Here is a 22266-nt window from a genome sequence, read left to right on the forward strand (position 1 = left end):
TGTTCGTGGTGGCCCAATATTACCTGGTTGGTGGTAATATTGGTAGTTGTTGGTTTCTTGAGGCCTTTGGTTGCCATGACTTTCCCTTTCCTTCTGTTTTGTTCTTCTTTCTTCAAGTCTCTGATTGAACTGTACTGTCTTTTGAACACAGCGATGATCTTGATCTCTCCTGGATGTTACCATGCTGTCTTGTCTCACTGTGCTCAATGTGCTGACTGTGTGCTCTGATCTTCCTGTTTCACCAAACAAGCAGGCCTCAATTATACTGTTTTGAGGCCTGGCTTATCTGACCGCCAAATCTCTGGTTCTTTTGTTAATTTTGGCAGGCTCGTTATTTTTAATATGTTTTAAATCCTCAACGAGCTTCGGGGATGGTCCATCTATCTTTAATTGGCTTTTAACTGGTTTCGGGATTGCCTTGAAATCAGTTTAAAATGTGTAAAGCGTTTTGGAAATCTTTCTGATTGGTTTTTAAACTGCTGTTTGATTGTCTTTTCCTGCTGGGGCCAGCTTCTCTTTTGTTGTCTGTTGGCATGTATTGTTTTATTCATGTTCTTGGTGGCTCTGTGAGTTTCGGCGGGAACAGTTTTTATTGTCTTTATGTAGAAAGGTTGGGGTGGCCCAGAACATTCCCAGACGATCCAATACTCAAACTGTTTGTGTTTCGGGGGCCCATCCCACCTCCTTTTGTCACAGTTTTCCACAAGCCTGAACATGCCTTTTAAACCTGCCAAATCTTCCTGGGGTTTTGATTTTAAGCCCCTTTGGCCCAATATTATCTCAAACAGTCCAATATCTCTTCTTTCTTACTTTGGGGGAACTTGTATAATTTTGCGAGCCTTATACACCCCCCTGTGATATTTTATTACTATAGCATAATGCAGTTGTGAGCAAAATTTTCTGATCCTCGGGAGCCAACCTTCCCCTGTATGATAGCAAAATACTGCAGATGCTGGAAATCCGAAATAACAACAGAAAATGCTGGAAAAACTCAGCAGGCCAGGCAACATCTGTGGAGAGAAATTAGAGTTGACGTTTCAGGTCGAAACCCTTTTTCAAAACTGGAAAGGAAATAAAATAGATCGAAGGCAGGGCTGCGATAGAATTAAACCCAAAACAAAACACTCTCATGTTCCCTTTAGGTGTAGTGTTTACAGATATATACAAGGTACAAAAAAAATTCAATTACATACACATCCAAGCACAGAGGGGGTCCAACACCCCTGCACCACTTGGCAGAAATTATACACACACATAGGAAAATAATGACACACACACTCATCAAACTTTATTTTTAATAACGGTCAAGGTTGGTTTTATACCTGGTCATAGACTTTATTTTTATTTTTGTCCTATGCTCCCTCATGTTGAGAGCGGAGCATCTGGTCCCTTCCTTTGCACTTTGTACACAACAAGTATAAAACTATAATAACAACAGAAAATGCTGGAAATACTCAGCAGGCCAGGCAGCATCCGTGGAGAGAGAAACAGAGTTAACGTTTCAGGTCTGGGACCCTTCGCTGACAAACTACTAAAAGAGGTGAAGCCAGTCGAATCCAAGAAGGGACCTCTATATTTTCAAACATATCCCACCAGGGTGGAACTACAATGTCCAAGATCTTGGCCCCTATCTCGACTGTCTTCTGTTCTAATGGGTAGAAATGTTTCTGTGAGATGACTACTGCTTTTAATAGGGCGGTAAGATGTTCTGGTAGAGGTGGAATCTCATAGCCAAAATGTGTTACGTAATTTTGCAGGTTGGTAATGTTTTCCCTGACAGTGAGGTGAACAGTTGAGGGTTCAGGGATGGGTACAATCCGTTCCTGGGCCACTTGAACTTCTGCCTTGGGTTTAAAACAAAAACTGCTGTCACTCACCGGGCACCAGATGTACTGTCCATGCCGGCAGTGGAGCGCACTTGTGGTGACACAATATGTCCCACCCCCTATGAATGCTACCTGTGGGGAAACATGGCCTTGTGCCATTACCTCCATGGTACAGTTAACAGGTTGTGCGCCAGCAGCTTTAAACCCGCACTGTGGTCTCGAATAGGCATTCAAGTGCTGGGGACACCCGGAGATGTCTGTACCTGTTATAGCGTGCTCCCACTTTATGACATAAGGTGGGACCTCTGCAAAACGGACGTGTGTACCCCCTTGAATGATCCCAATGTTCTCCACCCTGTATACCGGTGCAGGTCAGGCTGTCCCAGCCATGACCGGCATCCTCACTATTATCCCCACGATAGTGTGATTGGAACGTCCACAATCCACTGGGCAGGGTAGGCTTCAGAGGCTAGACGGAGCTGACACAGACTCAGCGAATTACTAAACGGGTGGAGGGCTGCGAGGTGCTTGTTGCTAATCCAGGAGGGGACTAAGCCTTGTTTTAAATCCTCCAGGTTGCTGCGGCCCTCGCCCAGCAACCATGCCCCGTATAGCACGCACATCTCATTCTGTGCAGCTTGATCCGAAGCATTCCTGTCCTCCCGTATGAGTGCATTTACTGTTTTAGCATGTCTCTCCAGCTCAGCAATTATCTCCTTTAAATGGACCTGACGTGCCTCAATAACTTCAAGACTCGAAGTTAGTAGAATAAAACAAAGGCTTTTATTAGCAAAGAAAAGATGCCGGTGGCTGCACCTAGCTTCACCTGGCGTGCTGCTGTTCTACTGCAGGACAAGCCTGGACTTGTCTTAAGTAGGGCCAGGTATGGGCGGAGCTGACACACAAAGGGGGCGGTCCCCTATACACAATACAAGGTACAAACACCGGAGCAGGCAATACAATATATACAGTTAACTACAGAGTCTGATGAATGACATATTTCATCACAGGACCGTCATAGCCTGGTCCTCATGTAGCTCTGAGCCCACCACTGTGTTCTCCTCTGTTAGGAGTTTTCTTAACTGGGTCTTTAAACCATTTATCTGGGTTTGCAGCTCTATATCATCTAGGCTGTTTATCACTGAGGATCCTGTAATATAGGCTGTAAAGATATCATTCCAGGTCTTCTTTGTCTCCCCGCGCCCATATTATGGTCAGGATGTAAACTGTACAGTTTCGCTTTGTCTACCCTGGCAAAGACAAATTCATAAAATTTTCTAAACATTTCCTTCAGCAGGGCTTGGCACAACTGTTCTGTCTTTTTAGGGCACCACTCAGGTAAGTGCACCTCGGTCAAGTTCAGGATCACTGAGGCCACTGCATAGTGTACCCCCTGGTACAGCAACTTATCGGTTGGCAGTAGGACTAACCCATTCCCTGGTCCCTTGGTGGTGGTAGCACACCTCTGGACTATAGTCCGTGATGTCGTGGTCATGAGCAGGGGCTTCCGGGGGCGGGCTACGAGTTCGGTGGCATTGACTGGAATCGGGGAGTGTGGGATCGCATATGCATGCAGGCTGGAATCCCACTCCATCCCCTTCCCGGCATCTTGCCATTGCCGGTGGAAGATGATGGATATGCCTGTGGGGCAGACCTTCTCTGACCCCCACATGCAAACATAAATCCCCATATCTGGTCCCCACCACTTGTCCCAGCACACACTCAATCCCCCTCGGGTCCCTGTAATCGTCCGATGGGTATTGTTCTCCAATCGTTCCCAATCGACTGGGGTTTCCTATATCCTTGCTCAGCTTTCTGAGCCACCACCACCTATCCAAACGAATCTGTCCCTTGCATGTCAAACACACACGTTTCTCCTCAGTGACGCTGACCCTTGTAGCAACGATCTGTACCCTGGGGCACGTGATGGAGGCCTCCCCGTACGTGAACCTGGTCTGGCTGGAGTACTGAGTCGAGTTAGACCCCAGCCACCCTGGCCACCTTCCCTCGTGGAAGTAAATGGCGAGCTCCTCCACACCCCGTTCGCCACCCCCTGTGGTAACGATCGGTGCTCTCTCTCCTGAACACCCATAGATGTAGGAGTCTTCCACGTCTCCTCGGTCACTGATGCTCACCTCTACCAGGGCGAGCAGGAGCAGAACCTTCCTCATCCCAATTTCCTTTCTGTAGGGACACACAAAACAAAATAGCCATGTCCTGAGAAGGTTCTCTGGCCTGACACAGTTAACAAAATTCAAACTTTTACTTATCCTATACTAAAATTAAACCACTAAAATCCCAAACTTCCAAACTGTAAAACATTCTTAAAATACTTCAGATAGCTATATACATCCGCTGCCCGTCTCTGGATGGCCAGGCTAATCCCTGTTAGGCCTCTGCCTTTTGTGGAATCTGGGCAGCTTGTACGCCTGGGCGTAAGGTGACCTGTGCCACTGGAGTCGGAGAGTCCTCCTTAAAACACCTGGGAGTTTCCCTGAATCCCAGTTAATCGGGGGAATGTGCCCTCCTGTGCTGCAACACACTACCCCTCTCGGTGTGGCTGCTGAGTCCCTATCCTGTCCTGTGGGTTCCCCGCAGCCTGATGCTGCAGGCTGGGGACCCTTCTCTCTCTCTTTGCCCAACACTACCTCTCCTGTGAGTCCCTCACCTTTGGAGGCTGTAGGCTGGGGATCTGTGTCCTTAGACTTGTCCCTGACCTTGGGTTTTCCCCTTTTGTTAAGGGTTCTCCTGGGGCTGGACCGTTTAAAATGATACTCGGGTGACCAAGGTAGTTTAGGCTGTGGTATGCGAGGAGATCTACTTAAGGCTCTGGCTACTGGGGGTGTAAAGTCTGTGGGTTGTGCAGTAAATAAATACACAGACTTTTGAAGTACAAACAAACAGGTCTTTACTATTCAGAGGTCAGGGCGAATCTGCCCTAGTTACCCTGTAACATCACTTATATACTGGTGTGGTCACTGTCGGTATTACCGTATACAGAAGCCAATCAAATAGTGCCACACCTAAAGTAGTTCTCTTAAAGGTGAACGGTTACACTCAATCGTTCCCTTAAAGGTAGACGGGTACATACACTACAATCCTCCCTTTTTAGCTTATTACTTACAGGGTCCCCGTTAAACATACATATCTTCAACTTCACATAACAATTTACAGATATACTCTCGGTGGAGAACAAACAATTTACAGAGATAATTCCGGTGGAGTCAACGTCATATAAAACAGTTTACAGATATACTTTCGGTGGGAACAGTGCACAGGTTCAGTCTCTGCGGAAACAGTTCATAGATTCAGTCTCTGATCTTGACTCATTCCGAACAGCATCTCTTTGGTGTAGCTGGTTCACATGGCTAGCGTGACTCCTCCATAGCCTTTTTCTTAACGTAACAGCTTGACCTTCCGTCCTGTTGAACCAGCAGTGCGGACTTTTACAACCAACTGGCTGTCTTGATAATTTTCGGGTTTTCAACTAATTTAGCTCCTTTCATGGTGTCCTGCCTGAGATGATAGTATTTTAGACAGTTATTATCTCCTGCTTCTTCTTTTTCTTTTCTGCCTTTTTGAAACTCTCGGAGCTCCTTTCTCTGCGGCCATCTGTAGCGCCATCAACTCTCTATGTTCATTAGACCTTAAGTGCTTCATGCGGATTTCTGTACTTTGGGAGTTTTCATCACAAACTGGGCAGACCAGATCCTCGTAATATTCAGTGTCACTCAATAGGTCAGGATAGTATTCGGGGTCGTCCTGAGTTAGGCCAGTGAGGGGCCCTTCTACTTCCTTCTTATCCAACTGGACGTTAGCCGACGGTGGTTCCTTCTCTGACCATCTTTCTTGAAAAGACTTCTTCAAGCATTCATATTCATCCCGCTCTTCCTGGGATGTCTGCCATTCCTTCACGCCTGGCCTCATTTGTGAGTTCAATACCTTCCCTTCCATCGGGGATTCCGTTATCAGGCTATTTAATCCTTCTACTGAAGTAGCTGTTTCCGCATTCTTCTGTTCCCCTTGACGTAATTCAGCATACTTTTGACATCCATGTGCAAGCTGTGTTGCCCCCTCAGCTCTCTCCGTGACTTTTGGAAGCTCCGAATTCTTTCCCTTTGAAACCTGAAACTCGTGTTCCCATTTTGGAGTCTTGTCCCTCAGCGTGTATAAGAGTTGGCTGGCCGTTAACTCTTCTACGGGGACACTGTGGATTAGCGCCTTCTCCATTTCATCCACCTTTCCCTCCAATGTTTTCACCTTCCTTTCCTCCGGTCCTTTGGTTTTAAGCGCTCGAAGAAATTGCGCCTTGGTGTTCTCTAACTCCTGATCAGGGGCCATTCCTACAGTCTCTGTGTTCCTTCCATTGGCCTTTCCTTCCACTGCCCGGATTCCTAGTTGAATATGTTCTTCAAGTTGTTGGACCTCTGCCATTGCCGCCTCATATTTGTCTTGGGTTTCCTTCAATAATTTAACGAGTTCTTGGACATCTTGAATTTCACGTTCTGCTATGTCTTCCACCTCTAATTTTCCATCTACGGATGGAATCTCTACCGATGAGTCTGGCTTGGCCTGGAGCTCGTCAAACATTTCCTGCAGCCTTTGTAATTCTCGCTCATGTTCAAACTTTAGTTGTTCATATTCTTTCACTAAAACTAGCTTTTCGGAGGTTGCCGAGTTAACCCCTTCCAGGATTGTAGTCTGGGCCCGTTCATACTGTTCCTTCAACTTGTTACACTCTGCTTGCAACGAGTCGTAGAGATGAACTGGGATAAAATCCTGGCTTCCTGAAGATTCCTCTTCCTTTAGGTCGTTCTGTAAATAGTCTAGTTCCTGAACAGTTTCAGGGAGATGTGATTGGTACTTGGCCACGATGGCTCTATGGTCGCTCTTTTCTCGAGCTAGCTGTCTCTGTTGTCTTTCCAGGTTCTCCCATTCAGTGTCCCAGAACTTTTCCATATTTTTCATCTCTTGTACGAGACGGTCACTCCACTGTTCTAATTGTTGTCGTACTTTGACATAAGTTTGAGTCCGAGCTCGGTGTTCTTCCGTCGTGGATGAATCCTTAGCTTGAACAGGCTCAGAATTCTCTGTCAACCTGGAGTTCTGCTCTGTAACTTTATTCTTCTTGGTGACATAAGTCTTTCTGCATGTCTTTGTTTCCTTCCCCATCGTCGGCAAGTCCCCTTTAGCCTTGTCATGCATATTTGAATTGGTCTTATCGTCATCCATCTCAGAATCTGAGCTGATAGCTTGCACCGAATCCTCCTTCATTATGGCTTTTAGGTAGTGCCATTCCATGTCTATTTTCTTAATCCACTCCCATCCTAGAAGTGGTGGTCCTCCCTCAGGTAATACGTACAAATTCATTCTTGGGTGTTCTTTCCCTCTATCTCTCACCTTGACTCTTATTTTCCCCATGGGGTATACATTATGCCCCGTGTATGTCTGTAATACGAACTTGGTATTTCTCAAAGGTATGTGAGAGAATAGCCGGTGGTAGTCCCTTCGGTTGATGACTGATAGAGCTGATCCAATGTCCAGCTCTATTCGTACTTGGACTCCAGCTATTTTTAGTACGACCCAAATCGTTTGTAGATCAGTTTCTTTCCCCACATTGTGGATCTTCAGACTACCCAGCTCCTGGTTGTTTGGGTCTGAGTCTGAATTCTGTTCGTCTGAACTCTTTTCAGCCACCTTGTGTACCTTGTTGTACTTTTCTTGTGGTGGCTTCCGTTGATTGTTGGTCTTTTTCCCGGACCTGCATACCTTCGCGATGTGACCCAGTTTGCCACATTTCCGACACTCTTGGTTCTTAAACCAGCAGTGATTCTGGTCGTGCGTGGTCTTCCCACAACGGTAGCATTTTGTTGTGCTCGAAGTAATTTGGTCCACCCCGAGTGCCGCCGCCTTTAGCTGCATTTCGGCCGTTCCTTTCACTGCGGCTTCGTGTGATGCAGCTATGAGGACAGCCCTGTCCAGTGTGAGGTCGTTTTCTTCCAGTAGTCGCTTCTGCGTTCCTTCTTTGGACAATCCGCATACGAACTTGTCCCACAGTGCCTCTGTCAGATTCCCTCCGAACTGGCAGTATTTCGCTAGCCTACGCAGTTCGACCAAGTATTCCGCATTGCTTTCGTCTTTCCTCTGCGTTCTTGCGTAGAATTTGAATCGCTCAGCCAGCATCAACGGTGTGGGGTTCAAGTGGTCCTTCAGCACAGCCACAATTTCTTCGAAGGTCTGATCCGCTGGTTTAGCTGGTGCTATTAGATGCTTCAAGAGCCCATATGTTTTTGCCCCCATCGAGTTTAGCAATGTTATCGCCTTGTCGTCTTCCTCTATTTTGTTGGCTTCGCAATAGATCTCTATGCGTTCCACGTACGTGGCCCAGTCTTCTATTTCAGAATTAAAATCGTTAATATTCCCTCGCTTAGGCATCTTTCTTTCTTTGAAGCAGCACAGTATTTCTTTAAGTATTATTTATTATCTTCTTTTTTTTTCGAAAATGGCGGTTTTCCTGCGAAAATGGCGGTTTCCCGCTCTTCCCTTCCCTCTCTCTCTCTCTCTCTCTGCCCACTTCAATGGCAGTTAAGATGGCGGTTCTTTTCCCGTGAAAATGGCGGTTTCCCGCTCTTCCTTTCTCCCCCTGCCCACTTCAATGGCGGTTTCCCGCCTCTGTCGTCTTCCCCGCCTAATGGCGGCTTCCCGCGTTTCTCCCTGGTGTAAGGGGTACGCTTTCCCCACAGCGGACAGGTTCAGCCGCTGGGCTGGCTCTCGCACAGCTCCCCTTACTCGGCTCTGTCTTTTCCTCCCGCCCGCACGGCTCTACCGGCGCTGGGTACACCCCGTTAACGGAGGACAGTTCAGCCGCTGGACTGGCTCTCGCGCAGTCTCTCTCTCCCCGTGCTCGGCTCTGTCTCTCCCTCTCCCGCACGTTCGGTTCTACCAGCTCTGGGTACTCCGTAGGTGGAGAACAGTTCAGCCGCTGGACTGGCTCTCGCGCAGTCTCTCTCCCCGTTCTCGGCTCCTGTTCGCTCTCCCACTCCCGCACGTTCGGTTTTGCCGGCTCTGAGTACCCCGTTGGTGGAGAACAGCTCAGCCGCTGGACTGGCTCCTCGCAGTCTCTCACTCCGCACCCGGCTCTCACCCGCACGGTTCCCGTTCGCCTCCCCAGCCCTCTCGCAGACCGGTGTTTCCCTCCCCGGCTGCGGCTGGGTTTCTCCTCCCGCGCCTACTCGCAGGCTCAGCGCTTCGTGGCTGCGGTCGCTGCCCGGATTTTTCCCGCCGATCGCGGTCCGGCTGTCACCCGACGCCGTTGGACCCGACTTTTGGCCGGTACAGCTCCCCCTCGACCGAGGTCGAGTGCTCTGCCCTTCTCCTCCGGATACTTCTACCCCTTCCCCTACTCACAGTCTCTTCGGCCGCCTTGTTTCTTGCTGGTCGGCTCACTCCACACCGTGGTAGCAGGGTAATCAGTGCCTGTTGCTGATGAAGCTTTTGTTGCTAGTCTTCCAGCTTCTGTAAAGTACCACACTTTCTGTTGTTGTAGCCTCGTGTTTTCTTTTGGTAGCACGATGAGGGCGGTTGCCTCTCTTCGACGCTCTTTGTTACTTTGCTATTCTTGCCGCAGGGTACGATCGGACTCATCGCCACTGTAAAGTCTGTGGGTTGTGCAGTAAATAAATACACAGACTTTTGAAGTACAAACAAACAGGTCTTTACTATTCAGAGGTCAGGGCGAATCTGCCCTAGTTATCCTGTAACATCACTTATATACTGGTGTGGTCACTGTCGGTATTACCGTATACAGAAGCCAATCAAATAGTGCCACACCTAAAGTAGTTCTCTTAAAGGTGAACGGTTACACTCAATCGTTCCCTTAAAGGTAGACGGGTACATACACTACAGGGGGTGTACCTGAGACCCACTTAATTGGTGGGAGGGCCTCTCCAGTCACACACGTCACTGCCCCCACCTTTGCGGTCTGTGAGTCTGCCACAGCTGCAGGCGGCTGCTCTCTAGCTTCGGTGCGGTTGACCCTTGCTGACCGTTCTCCACTCAGTCTTAAACAGCTTGCACTGATTAATGTGGAACCACTTTGTGCGGTGGGGCATCTTGATGGCATGCACCATGGGGCTTGCCTTGTCCACAATGCTGTATGGCCCCATATACAATGGTTTGAAACTTCCCAACCGAGCAAAGTTCCTTACCATGACCTGATCCCCTATCTCCCACGCGTGGTGCCTGTTGGGTTCTAGCAGCAATCGGCTACTTCGATGCTGTTTTCCCATGTTGCTAACAGCCTGCCAGTGAACCTGTTTAAGGTGTGCAAACAGATTCCTGACAAAACTGTCCCGGTTCACCTCTCTGAGCTGGCCTTCCGTGAGCACCGGGGCTAGCACATGGGTGGGGGGCCGCATAACCCTGCCAGTCATCAGCTCGTGTGGGGAATACCCTGTGCTTTTTGACTGGCTGGCTCGGATCCCCATTAGGACCAACGGTAAGACTTCCACCCACTTTTTGGGTGAGTCTCCCATCTCCTTGCGCAGCTTTTCTTTTATAGTACGGTTTAAACGCTCTACAGGGCCCGATGACTGTGGGTTGTAGGCGACGTGCCATTTCCCTTCAATGCCGAGCACCATGAGGGTCTCTTGCATGACCTGTCCGGTAAAGTGACTGCCTTGGTCAGACTCCACGTACTGTGGGAGTCCCCATCGCGAGAACACTTCCCTGACCAGGATCTTAGCTGTACCCAATGCGGTAGCTGTACGGCAGGGAAAAGCTTCTACCCACTTTGAGAACACATCCACCAGGACTAAGCAATACTTGTAGCCTCCCTGGGCGGTGGGTAGGGGCCCGATGTAATCGATCTGGATCGATTGCCATGGTCTCTCTACCCTCCTGGTGTGTCCCAAAGATACCTTCCTTTTCTGGGGGTCAGGGTTATTGGCAGCACACACCAGACAGCTGGCACAGAACTCGCGGGCCTGTTCCCTCAGTCCTGGCCACCATCCTGCCTGTTCCACCCGCTGCCAGGTGGCCTCAGGCCCGGGATGCCCCGCTCCTGGACCCTCATGGGCCAGTTGGAGGAATTACCTTGGGTGCTGCTGCGGCACTACCCACTGCTCCCCCCTGAACAGCATGCCTTCCTTGACAGTGATGGCTGCTGTACCGTATGGGCTCTCTACTTTCTCCCCTTTTGTGAGCGCGTTCAAGATGGCTCTGAGGATGGGATCCCATACCTGGGCCTGCTTTAGATCCGGGACCAAGACTACCCACTGTGTACCTCCCTTGTCCCGGACTGCGGCTACCGAACCTGTCTGGTAGGGGTCCCAAAACTCTCCTTCCCTAGCTCCCTGCTTGGGCAATTCATCTGCCCTTTGGTTACCCTCCCTCATGGGTTCTGTCTTTGAATGGGCCTTAACCTTGTGGATCTAGACCTTCCCTTTCCCTACGGCTGTCATGATTTTCTCCAGCAGAGGCTTGATTGCTAGGGGTCTCCCGTTGCCAGAGGTGTATCCCCGACAGGACCAGATGGCCAGGGATTCCGTACACGAATTGCACATGAATCATGATTGTGAGTGGCAAATGCGCCGAGGTGTGCTCGCACAAATGCCTGGTACTCCACTGGAGTGTTACTGACCATTTGCTCGAGGTCGTAACCCTCCTTGGGTTTTAGGGTACACAAGGTCCCCTTTCCCTGTTTTTCTGGGATAACTGCCACTTCACTCTCTTTGCCGGTGCATGCTCCCCACAGACAGTGGTTCCTGAGATCCACTAGAATCCTGTGGCCTATAATAAAATCAGCCCCCGGGATCCCTTTCCCTTCCTGCTCCCACTTCATTAGAACACAAGTCCACTTGGTGTGGAGTGCTCCCAAATGAATGGACAGTGGGATAGAGAATGAGCCAACCTGTTCGTTACTTGTGAACCCCACTAAGCTGTACGGGACCCCGTTAGACAGAGGTGAGGCAGCGGGGTTATTTGAGTAGACTATGGTGCTCGAAGCTCCCGTGTCCAACAGATAGGTCCCTTTTACCTTTTCCACTTCCATCTTAACAAGCGGTCTTTTCCATACATCGTACTCAAGGGGACACAGATAGACAGGCTGCGCTGGCTCCAGCCATAAGTCTGTGTTAACTGGGGCAGATGGAGGTAAAACACCCGTGGCTGTGGCTACCCTCCCTGGGCCAGCCAACAAAACTCGAAGTGCAGCTACTAACGAATCAACTGCGGGGGGAGAGGTCGGTGTTTCTGCCTTTGGGGCAGGAGCTGGGGAATTTTTCCCCACACTATCCTTCCAAGGATTTCTACAGTCCCTTCTCCAATGCCCACTCTTCCCACACCCGAAGCAGTTATGCCTCGTATCGGAAGGTGTTGTGTATGTAACTTTAAGGGAATAACTGGTCTTAGACTGCAGTACCGGCAGTGACCACCCCTGTATAAAAGGCCCTAGCAGGCTTCTGTAGTTTCAGTTTCAAGCTGCCTCTTGTTCAGTAAAGTACCTGTTAAACTGTTCTCCCGAAGTCCGTGTATTATTGAGGCGCGGACTTTACAGTGGCGACGAGTAAGTTCGAACTCACCTGCAGTGTGGCATCATCTCACGGGGATCTCGCCTGAAAGGAAGGTCCTGGAAGGTCGTAGTCTGAGCAACGGACGTCGACCGAGGGCAACTGCCCAAAGAATCCATCGGTGTTTGGAGAATTGCGGGAGAGACTGTGGTTCCAGCGAATCGTGCTGGTAGCAGGTAGTGCGCTGACCCTTCCGGACTGCGGCGGGCTCAAGCTCGATCGAGCGGCTCTACAAATCAGGCCGCGCAGCGTCGCCGGGAAAAGAAAACAAGAGAGAGAGGGTGGAGCGCACAGGGCGCGGTCGGTGCTCGAGAACAGGACAGCGGAGAGAAACTAAACGGGGGGGAAGGAAAGCGAGATGTGCCGAAGCTGCGGGTCGCCGCCATTACCCTGTAGAACGCTAGGAGCAGCGTGGCAGTAAGGGGAAGAAGCAAAAGCATGGGAGGCACCATTTTATCCCGTTGGGGAAGTAGCAAAAGCGCGGGAGGCGCCATTTTATTCCATTGGGGAAGAAGCAAAAGCGCGGGAGGCGCCATTTTAAATCGCCCAAGATGCCGAAAAGTGGCAGTATCACTGCTTTCGACAACGAGGTAGAAGACTGGACCACGTATGTGGAAAGAATTGAAGTGTACTGCAAGGCAAATGAGGTGGCTGATGGAAAGAGGGCGTCGGTATTATTAAATCTGATGGGTGCGAGTACGTACGGCCTATTGCGGAATTTAATTACCCCAGTTAAACCAATGGAGAAAAGTTTTGAGGAGATTGTTCATATGTTACAGGAACATCTAAGCCCTACACCACTGCTGATAGCAGAAAGATTCAAGTTCCATAAAAGAAACCAGCACAAAGATGAGAGCAATGCTGACGATCTTACGGAACTACGCAAGTTATCGAAGCACTGCCAGTTCGGAGCAGGACTGGCAGACACCTTACTGGATAAGTTTGTCTGCGGGCTCCAAAGTGAAGGAACCCAGAAACGACTACTTTCAAAAAAGGACCTGACGCTAGAACAGGCTTTCAGCGTGGCAGTATCCTACGAAGCAGCAGCATGGGGAGCTGTGGAAATACAACAGAAACCACAAGAATACAGCGCTAACGAAATGGCGTATGGAGCTGAAAAGTGCTATCGCTGCGGCAGAACAACCCATGAGCAGAAGGACTGCTGGTTTAAAGACAAAATATGCAGGCAATGCGGGAAAATGGGACATACAGTAAGAGTCTGCAGGTCGGGAAAGAAGACCAACACGACAAGAACTACTAAGGAACAGTACAGGAAAGTAAAGAAACTGACAGATAGTAGTTCAGAAGATCAGGAGAGTGATAAGGACTCCGGGAGCAGGCGACTAAGTTGTTTAAAGTTACACAACGTGATCGCAAAAGAAGATCACCGAACCATTTGGGTCACCCTCATGATAGCAGGGTCCCCAGTGAAGATGGAATTGGACACAGGATCAGCCCTAACTGTCATGAATCGACGAGACTATGAGCGGCTATTCTCACACATACCCTTAAAGGACACGTCCATTGTATTGAAGACATACACGGGGCAAAAGGTCTACCCCAGAGGAAAAATAAGGGTGCCAGTTGAATATAACGGAAAGGAAACACAGAAACTATACATGTATATACTACGAGATCTCGAGTCAATACAAAGAAGGTTCACTCGGTTAATCCCAGGGATGAGGGGATGGACATATGAGGAGAGGTTGAGTAGATTGGGACTCTACTCATTGGTGTGCAGAAGAATGAGAGGCGATCTTATTGAGACATATAAGATTGTGAAGGGGTTGGATCGGGTGGATGCGGGGAGGATGTTCCCGATGATGGGTGAAACTAGAACTAGGGGGCATAGTCTTAGAATAAGGGGCTGCTCTTTCAAAACTGAGATGAGGAGGAGCTACTTCACTCAGAGGGTGGTAGGTCCATGGAATATGCTGCCCCAAAAAGCTGTAGAAGCTACATCATTACATAAATTTAAAACAGAAATAGACAGTTTCCTAGAAGTAAAGGGAATTAAGGGTTACGGGGAGCGGGCAGGAATTTGGACATGAGTCTAGGTTCGGATCGGTCATGGCCCTGTGGGTAGCGGAGCGGGCCCAGGGGCCGTGTAGCCTGATCCTGCTCCTATTTCGTGTGTCTAATTCTGTTAGATTCAGGAGATGGTTCTGTGATAGTGGATTGGCGGTTAGGATCAGATCAGCCATGATCTTATTGAATGGCGGAGCAGGCTCGAGGGGCCGATTGGCCTACTCCTGCTCCTATTTCTTATGTTCTTATGTTCTTATGAGATAGAGGACCACCATTATTGGGACGTGAATGGATCCGAAGACTACAATTGGATTGGCATTCCATTCTGGCACTAACTGTGACTGACAAAAAAGATGATGATGTCACACCTGGACGTCTGTCACAAATTCTATCTGACGCGGAAGAGGTGTTCCAACAAGGACTTGGGACTCTAAAAGGAGTAAAGGCAACCATAAAGATTGAGGATAACGCAACCCCAAAATTTTTCAAGGCCAGACCGGTGCCATACACGATACGCCCAGCTGTGGAAGCTGAACTGGAGAGTCTGGAGCGTTCGGGGGTGCTGTCTAAGGTGGACTGGAGCGAGTGGGCCACACCCATCGTTCCTGTAATGAAGAAAGCATTGAGCAGCATGCCTGGGGAGCCAAGGAAGGTTCGCATCTGTGGCGACTTCAAGGTGACTGTGAACCCAGTCCTGCACACAGTACAGTATCCGCTTCCGTGGATAGAAGATATTTTCGCCTCACTATCTGGAGGGAAACGTTTTACAAAGATTGACCTGGCTCAAGCGTATCTACAAATGGAGGTGGAAGAAGTATCTAGGAAATACCTCACGATAAACACTCACAAAGGCCTTTACCAGTACAATCGACTGGTATTTGGGGTAGCATCGGCCCCGGCTATGTGGCAGAGGGCAATGGAACAAGTCTTGCAAGGGATCCCGGGGACCCAGTGTTATTTGGACGACATCCTGGTTACGGGCGAAAATGACAATGAACTTGCCAACCTGGAACAGGTGCCCACGAGATTGCAGGAATATGGGCTACGAGCCAACCGTCCCAGATGCGAGTTCTTTAGGAGACAAATCTCGTATTGTGGCCACATGATTGATGAGGAAGGGTTGCATAAGTCGCTGGACAAGATTGAGGCTGTAGTCAAGGCTCCAGCACCAGAAAATGTGTCGCAACTGAGGTCGTTCCTTGGGTTGGTGAACTACTACCATAAGTTCTTGCCGAATTTATCTACAATTCTGCACCCACTGAACACCCTCCTTCAAACTGGTGTAACATGGAAATGGAGTGATGAGTGTAAGCGTGCCTTTCAGGAATGTAAATGCCAAATCACTTCAAAAGAAGTATTGGCCCACTACAACCCAACACTACCGATTCGGTTGGCATGTGATGCGTCACCTTACGGCATTGGAGCGGTGCTGTCACACAAATTCCGTGACGGTTCAGAGAGGCCAATAGCCTTTGCATCGCACTCGCTAACCTCAGCCGAGCGTAACTACGCCCAGATTGACAGGGGGGCCCTCAGCCTGGTGTGGGGGGTGAAGAAGTTCAATCACTATCTGCACGGGCAGAAATTCACCCTACTGACTGATCATCAACCCCTGGTCTCAATTTTTAACCCAAAGAAGGGCGTTCCGGTGATGACGGCGCAACGGCTGCAAAGATGGTCACTTTTTCTAGGGGCACATCAGTATGACACAGAGTACAAAGGTACGAAACAACATGGAAACGCTGATGGGCTGTCGTGCCTACCATTGCCTATGGCGGAAGAAGCACCTGCAGTGGACCCAGTGGAGATATTCCATGCGACCATAGTCGAATGTTTGCCTGTTACAAATGCAAGTATTGAGAAGGAAACCCAAAATGACCCGACACTCTCTCGGGTCTATGATTTGACGGTGAAGGGATGGCCAGCATATGGCGACTCACTGTTGCCAGCATTCTCGCCAAGGAGGGAACAGCTGTCAATGTGCCGGGGAACCTTGATGTGTGGATCCCGAGTGGTAATTCCACCCAAGTTGAGAGAGAGAGTACTCAATGAGCTTCACGAGGGTCATCTGGGAGGGGTAAAAATGAAGAGCCTAGCCAGGGCGTTTGTGTGGTGGCCGGGAATCGATAAAGAAATCGAGGATATGACCAAGAGATGCACAGGATGCCAGAAGGTCCAAAACGCTTCACCACAGGCCCCGCTACATCCATAGGAGTGGCCCTCATCTCCATGGCAACAGGTACACATTGATTTCGCTGGTCCATTTATGGACTCAATGTTTCTAATCGCTGTGGACGCCCATTCGAAATGGCCAGAGGTCATTAAAATGTCCTCCACCACCACGGAGAAAACTATTGCAGTCCTAAGGACCATCTTCGCCAGGAATGGGTTGCCAGAACAGATCTGTTCCGACAATGGCCCACAGTTTGTGTCTGAGGATTTCCGGAGGTTCCTGAAGAATAATGGGGTGAAACATTACACATCTGCCCCATATCATCCAGCCACAAATGGATTGGCTGAGAGGTTTGTTCAGACCTTTAAAAAGGCCATAAAGGCAATGTATAATGACGACATACCACTGCAACACAAGGTGGATAACTTCCTGTTTGCTTACCGGAATGCGACACATGCAGTAACCAACCAAACTCCAGCCGTACTGTTTTTCAACCGGAGACTAAGATGTCGCTTGGATTTGCTCAAACCAAACATAAGACGAGATGTTGAGGATAAGCAGTTCCAGCACATAAATGAGAAGCCAACCAGGAGCTTCAAGATAGGGCAACCAGTCTTGGCCCGCGACTACCGAACAGAAAAATGGCAGCCAGGCACGATATGCACACAGCAGGGACCACTAATGTACACAGTGGACGTTGGAGAGAGCATCGTGAGATGCCGTGCTGACCAGATTCTAGAGTCACAGTAACAAGCCAAACCTGTACCACAAGCATGTGCACCTGGTAATGAGCCCGAAGTACAGATTGCGTCTACCTCAGAAGCAGGGGTATTGGAAGCTGACGAACCAACCAATGACAATGAGCCAGAATTGACTCCACCGCCAGAACAGGATACTCAAGAAAGGCGCTATCCAGTCCGGATCAGGAAGCCTCCTCAAAGACTGAACTTATAAATGACTATTTCAGTTGATGTATATATTACTGAGAAAATTGTAATTGTAATTAGTTATTATTTAGTTGTTAAATGAATGTTATGTACTGTTTATCTAAAAGGGGAGGGATTGTTGTGTATGTACCTTTAAGGGAATAACTGGTCTTAGACTGCAGTACAGGCAGTGACCACCCCTGTATAAAAGGCCCTAGCAGGCTTCTGTAGTTTCAGTTTCAAGCTGCCTCTTGTTCAGTAAAATACCTGTTAAACTGTTCTCCCGAAGTCCGTGTATTATTGAGGCGCGGACTTTACAGAAGGGTTACCCCCTTCCTGGTGCCATTCCTTCTTACTCTGGCTAGGTCTTAGCTTGTGAACTTTTCCTTTTGTTTGTGATTCTTCCACCCCTCTACCTTTGCGGTAGGCCAGGGTCAGTTGTCTGACCACTGTCTCCTCGGTGACTTGGGGGCCCTTTGGGTCGAACCACAGCTCGGCCTTGGCACTGATCTGTGGCAAGCTGTTTGCCACCAGACTTTGGAGCCAGTGAGCCAGCTCACTCTGGTTCAAATTAGCCCGGTCGAGATCCCCATTACAGGCACTCCTGTACACAGGCGACAGCCTGTCTGCGAAAGCCTGTGGGGTCTCCCCTGCCAACTGGGTAGTCTTCTCCACCCGGGAGAACGGACGACCATCATTCATCCCCATCACCTCCAGAACTTGATCCCGGATGGCAGCGTACCCTCCCAGTCCCTTCTTGCACTCGGCAGAGAGGGACTGGTACAGCTTGCCATCTAAGTTGAACAGAAGCATCTTGGCCATTTCTGAGCCGTCGCACTCATTAATGCCTGCTGCTTGTTCCACTTCCATAAGGTGGACTGAGGGGTCTCCCTTTTGAATGAGCTTGCTCAGGTGGCTTACCATAGCCCTAAGCTGTTAGGTCCCATGGGGAATCACGAATTGGCTTTCAAGAGGTCCCTTGCCCCCACCAACCCCGGGTGGGCCAAACTTTTGCTGTCGAGCCGGGCACATCGGCCCTGGCTCCGACCTTTCCTGCATTTGTTTGCCCACTTCTGCCTGCTGCCAAACCGAGTCAAAACCCGGCGCCACAGGTGGCGGTGGTGTGCACTCCTCCCTGTCCTCCCTACAGGTTGCTTGTCCCTCCTGCTGCCCAACCGAGTTGTTCCCCGGCACCACAGGTGACGTCTGCACAGTTTCTACTTCTACCTCCCGGTCTACCCGGGCCGCACCCGGGCTTACTAGGCACACCATGCCTTTTGCCCTGGACAGAGCAAGTTTTAAATTGTCTATCTACTTTTGACAGGGGCCGTGATCTCCCGCTTCAAAATCCCTAGTGCTTGCTACTTTATAAGCTGCCTTCACATCTCTGAACCTTTCCTCCTGTTCCTTTAACTGTCTGGTTAGGCGAGCGTTCTCCTCTTTCAGTACTAGCTCATTTCCTTTTGCCTCGGTGACATGACACCGAAAATACTCATGCCTGTTCCTGTGTTTCTCTACTAGCTGTAATTTCTCTTGATTTTGGGCTTGTAAGTCTTGCAATAGTTCTTCCCCTGCCATAGCTCTTGCCTGAGACAGTTTGGTTGCCTCCTGCAGCTCTGCTGTCAATGCTTTAACATGCTGATCTAAAAGCTGGATCTGTCGTAGGGCACAGACCAACCAGATGGCCTTCTCTACTGACTTCTTATGATCCTTGCTCTCAGTCCATTTGGCTGCAGCGTCCATGGGACACCCAGCACGCAACAGACTGGTCACCCACTTCTTTGTGATATTCACCTTCTCAAAAACGTAAGAGGAAATCCTCTCTTCCATCTTCGTTCTTTCATCAAACGCAGGGTCTATTGCATTACTTCCCTTTTGCCAAAGTCCTGCCGTGGTCGCCATTTCTGTAAGGGGTGGTGTGTGTGGTCAGCTTTGCCTCTGGCTCCCTGAGCAGTTCGAATCGCTCCCACTCCCTTGGTTCTAGACCTGGACTTGCTTGGGGGTTGTAATGAAATTACTGCAGACAACTGAGTTGGTGAAAAGAACTTGGATTTTATTTGAGACAAGAAAATATACACAACACAATAAATCTTATCACTCTAAAAGGGGGAACACTTCAGAATATACGAGGGAGAATGACAATAGACAAAATACTTCACCCCTACCAATCCCACCTTACAATAACTAGGTTGGATTCCAGAGGATCAGGGAAATGCTCACCAAACGCAAGAATAGTTTGTAGAGTGGGAAAAACTTGCAGATCTTCGGTTTCTTCCAGGTTGGTTTCTTGTTGGTCGCGGTGGCCCAATATTACCTCGTTGTTGGTAATATTATTGGTTGTTTGTTTCGTGGGGCCCTTGGTTGCCGCGATTCCTTTCCGTTCTTCTTCTGTTGTCCTTCCGTCGATTGATTGTCCCGAGGCTGATGTCTTTCAAATGAGCTGTGCCTCTGTCTGTGTCTGTCCGAACTGTACTGCTGACTTCAATTCACTGACTGCTGTTTCATTTCTCTGACTGAACAAAACTGATCGAACTGATCGAACCCATCGAACTCATCGAACTAACTGCTTTCTTGTGGAGACTGGTCTTTAGTTTATACTAAACGAAGCCTGCTAATCTTGTTAGATTTTGGGCGGGCTCGTTAACTTTAATAGTTTTTAAATTCTCATCGAGTTTCGGAGATGGTCCCATCCATTTTTAATTGGCCTTTAACTGGTATCGGGATTGCTTCAAAATCAGTTTAAAATGTGTAAAGCATTTTGGAAATCTTTCTGATTGGTTTTAAACTGCTGTTTGATTGTTTTCTTCCTGCTGGGGCCAGGCTCTCTTTTGTTGACTGTTGGCATGTATTGTAATATTCATGTTCTTAATGGCCCTGTGGGTTTTGGCGGGAACAGTCTTTTGGTGGGCTTATTGTCTTTATGTAGAATAGTTGGGGTGGTCCAGAACATTCCCAGACGATCTGGCCTTTTCCAATACTCAAACTGTCTGTGTTTCGGGGGCCCATCCCACCTCCTTTTGTCACAGGTTTTCCACAGGCCTGAACATGCCTTTTAAACTAGCGAAATCTTCCTGGGGTTTTGATTTTTGGTCCCCTTTGGCCCAATATTTCCTTCAAACAGTCCAATATCTTTTCTTTTCTTACTTTGGTGGAATTTGTATAATTTTGCGAGCCTTACATCCGGGAGGTGACAAATGCCCACTATAAAAGGAGACGCAAGTACATCTCTTTCCCCATGACCCGGGCCAAATAGCATGAACGCGCATGTGGCTTTGCTAGGATAGCGGACTTCCCCATGGTGCAGGGCGCCACTGACTGCACACATGTGGCATTGCAGGCACCACATGAAAATGCAGAGGTATTCCGAAACCGCAAGGGCTACCACTCCTTAAATGTGCAGTTGGTCTGTGACCACACACAGCTCATACTCGCCATCAATGCCCGCTATCCTGGCAGCAGCCACGATGCTTTCATCCTGCGCCAGACTGGTGTGCCAGATGTTTTCCAGGCACCGCATCACCCAAGTGGATGGCTCCTCGGGGGCACTCTGCACCTGGCTGATAACACCGCTCCGTAACCCCAACACCCCTGCCGAACTGCGGTATAATGAGAGCCATAGCGCCACCAGGAACATAATTGAGCAGACGATCGGCATGCTGAAGCAATGGTTCCGCTGTCTGGACCACTCAGGAGGAGCCCTGCAGTACTCTCCTGAGTGAATCTCCCTGTTCATAGTTGGGTGCTGCATGCTTCACAACCTTGCAATCCTGAGGACCCAGCCATTGCCACCAGATATTGGTGCACCACCTGAGGAGGAGGGAGAGGAGGAGGAGGAGGAGGAGGATGAGGAGGAGGATCAGCAGCACCAACGTGGGAGGGAGGCGCACAATGTTGCCAGTGCAAGGGCTGTCCATGAATGGCTTATAAGAAGCCGTTCTAGGCCCTTACTGAGAAGATGGCTTTTGGCATGGAGAACAACATCATAGAAAACATCCCGCACCCCCTATTGCCAGCCAAAGCGGGAATGATTCAAAAGACCAAAAATGTAAATTTTGAATAAAAAAACTGATTTATTTTACAAACTCTGTTTGTCATTTATTCAGGACAAACAATTAAAAACCAACACAACAAATCATGAACTAACAGAACTGGTTCTCACAACATGGAGATAAACAGCAAAACAGTAAACAAATGTAATCACACAAACCTCAACCTTTGCCACAAACATTCCCACCATTTATTTACACCTCCTACTGTTTGCCCTTCGAAGGTGATCTCCATCCCCTGCGCACTTCCCCCCTTCCCACCCTACGGCTCCTCCGTGGCTGCAGCAAGGCTGGTGGAAGGCTGCTGAATGTTAGATCGAGAGACTACAGATACCCTCGACCAGCTCTGGGCCTTGAGGCCCCGGCTGCAGACTGCACCAGCTCTGCATGGGCGGCAGCAGTCTGGGCTGGCTGTGTTGCAGGCCGTGGCAAGTGCAATGGGGAAGTGCCAGTGGTGGGAGCAGGAATGCTGTCATCCTGAGAGGGGACGGCACCTTCCTGCTCGACTGACACACTGGCACTCTCACGGGGCAGTACCTCAGCATCCGGAGCAATCTGCTGGAGCACAGATTGCTGGCCTGCTGCAGTACTGTGAGATCCCCGAGGGACTGTGGGTGACCCAGCGAGGATGGCAGCAGTCAGTGCTTGCGTGATATCAATCTGAGACTGCATGAGAGCAGTCTGAGACTGGATGGCACC

The 22266-nt window shown here is 49.3% G+C and overlaps 1 protein-coding gene across 8 annotated transcripts in view; it reads left to right on the forward strand.

The window, feature by feature from the left end:
* The window catches only part of spata18 (spermatogenesis associated 18), a 188800-nt gene that overhangs the window by 17323 nt on the left and 149211 nt on the right, over positions 1–22266 (forward strand). The window lies entirely within an intron of this gene.

The sequence above is a fragment of the Somniosus microcephalus genome, chromosome 2 (genome assembly GCF_052327205.1).
Source record: "Somniosus microcephalus isolate GS21.2 chromosome 2, FLI_Smic_1.0, whole genome shotgun sequence".
Taxonomy (NCBI): domain Eukaryota; kingdom Metazoa; phylum Chordata; class Chondrichthyes; order Squaliformes; family Somniosidae; genus Somniosus; species Somniosus microcephalus.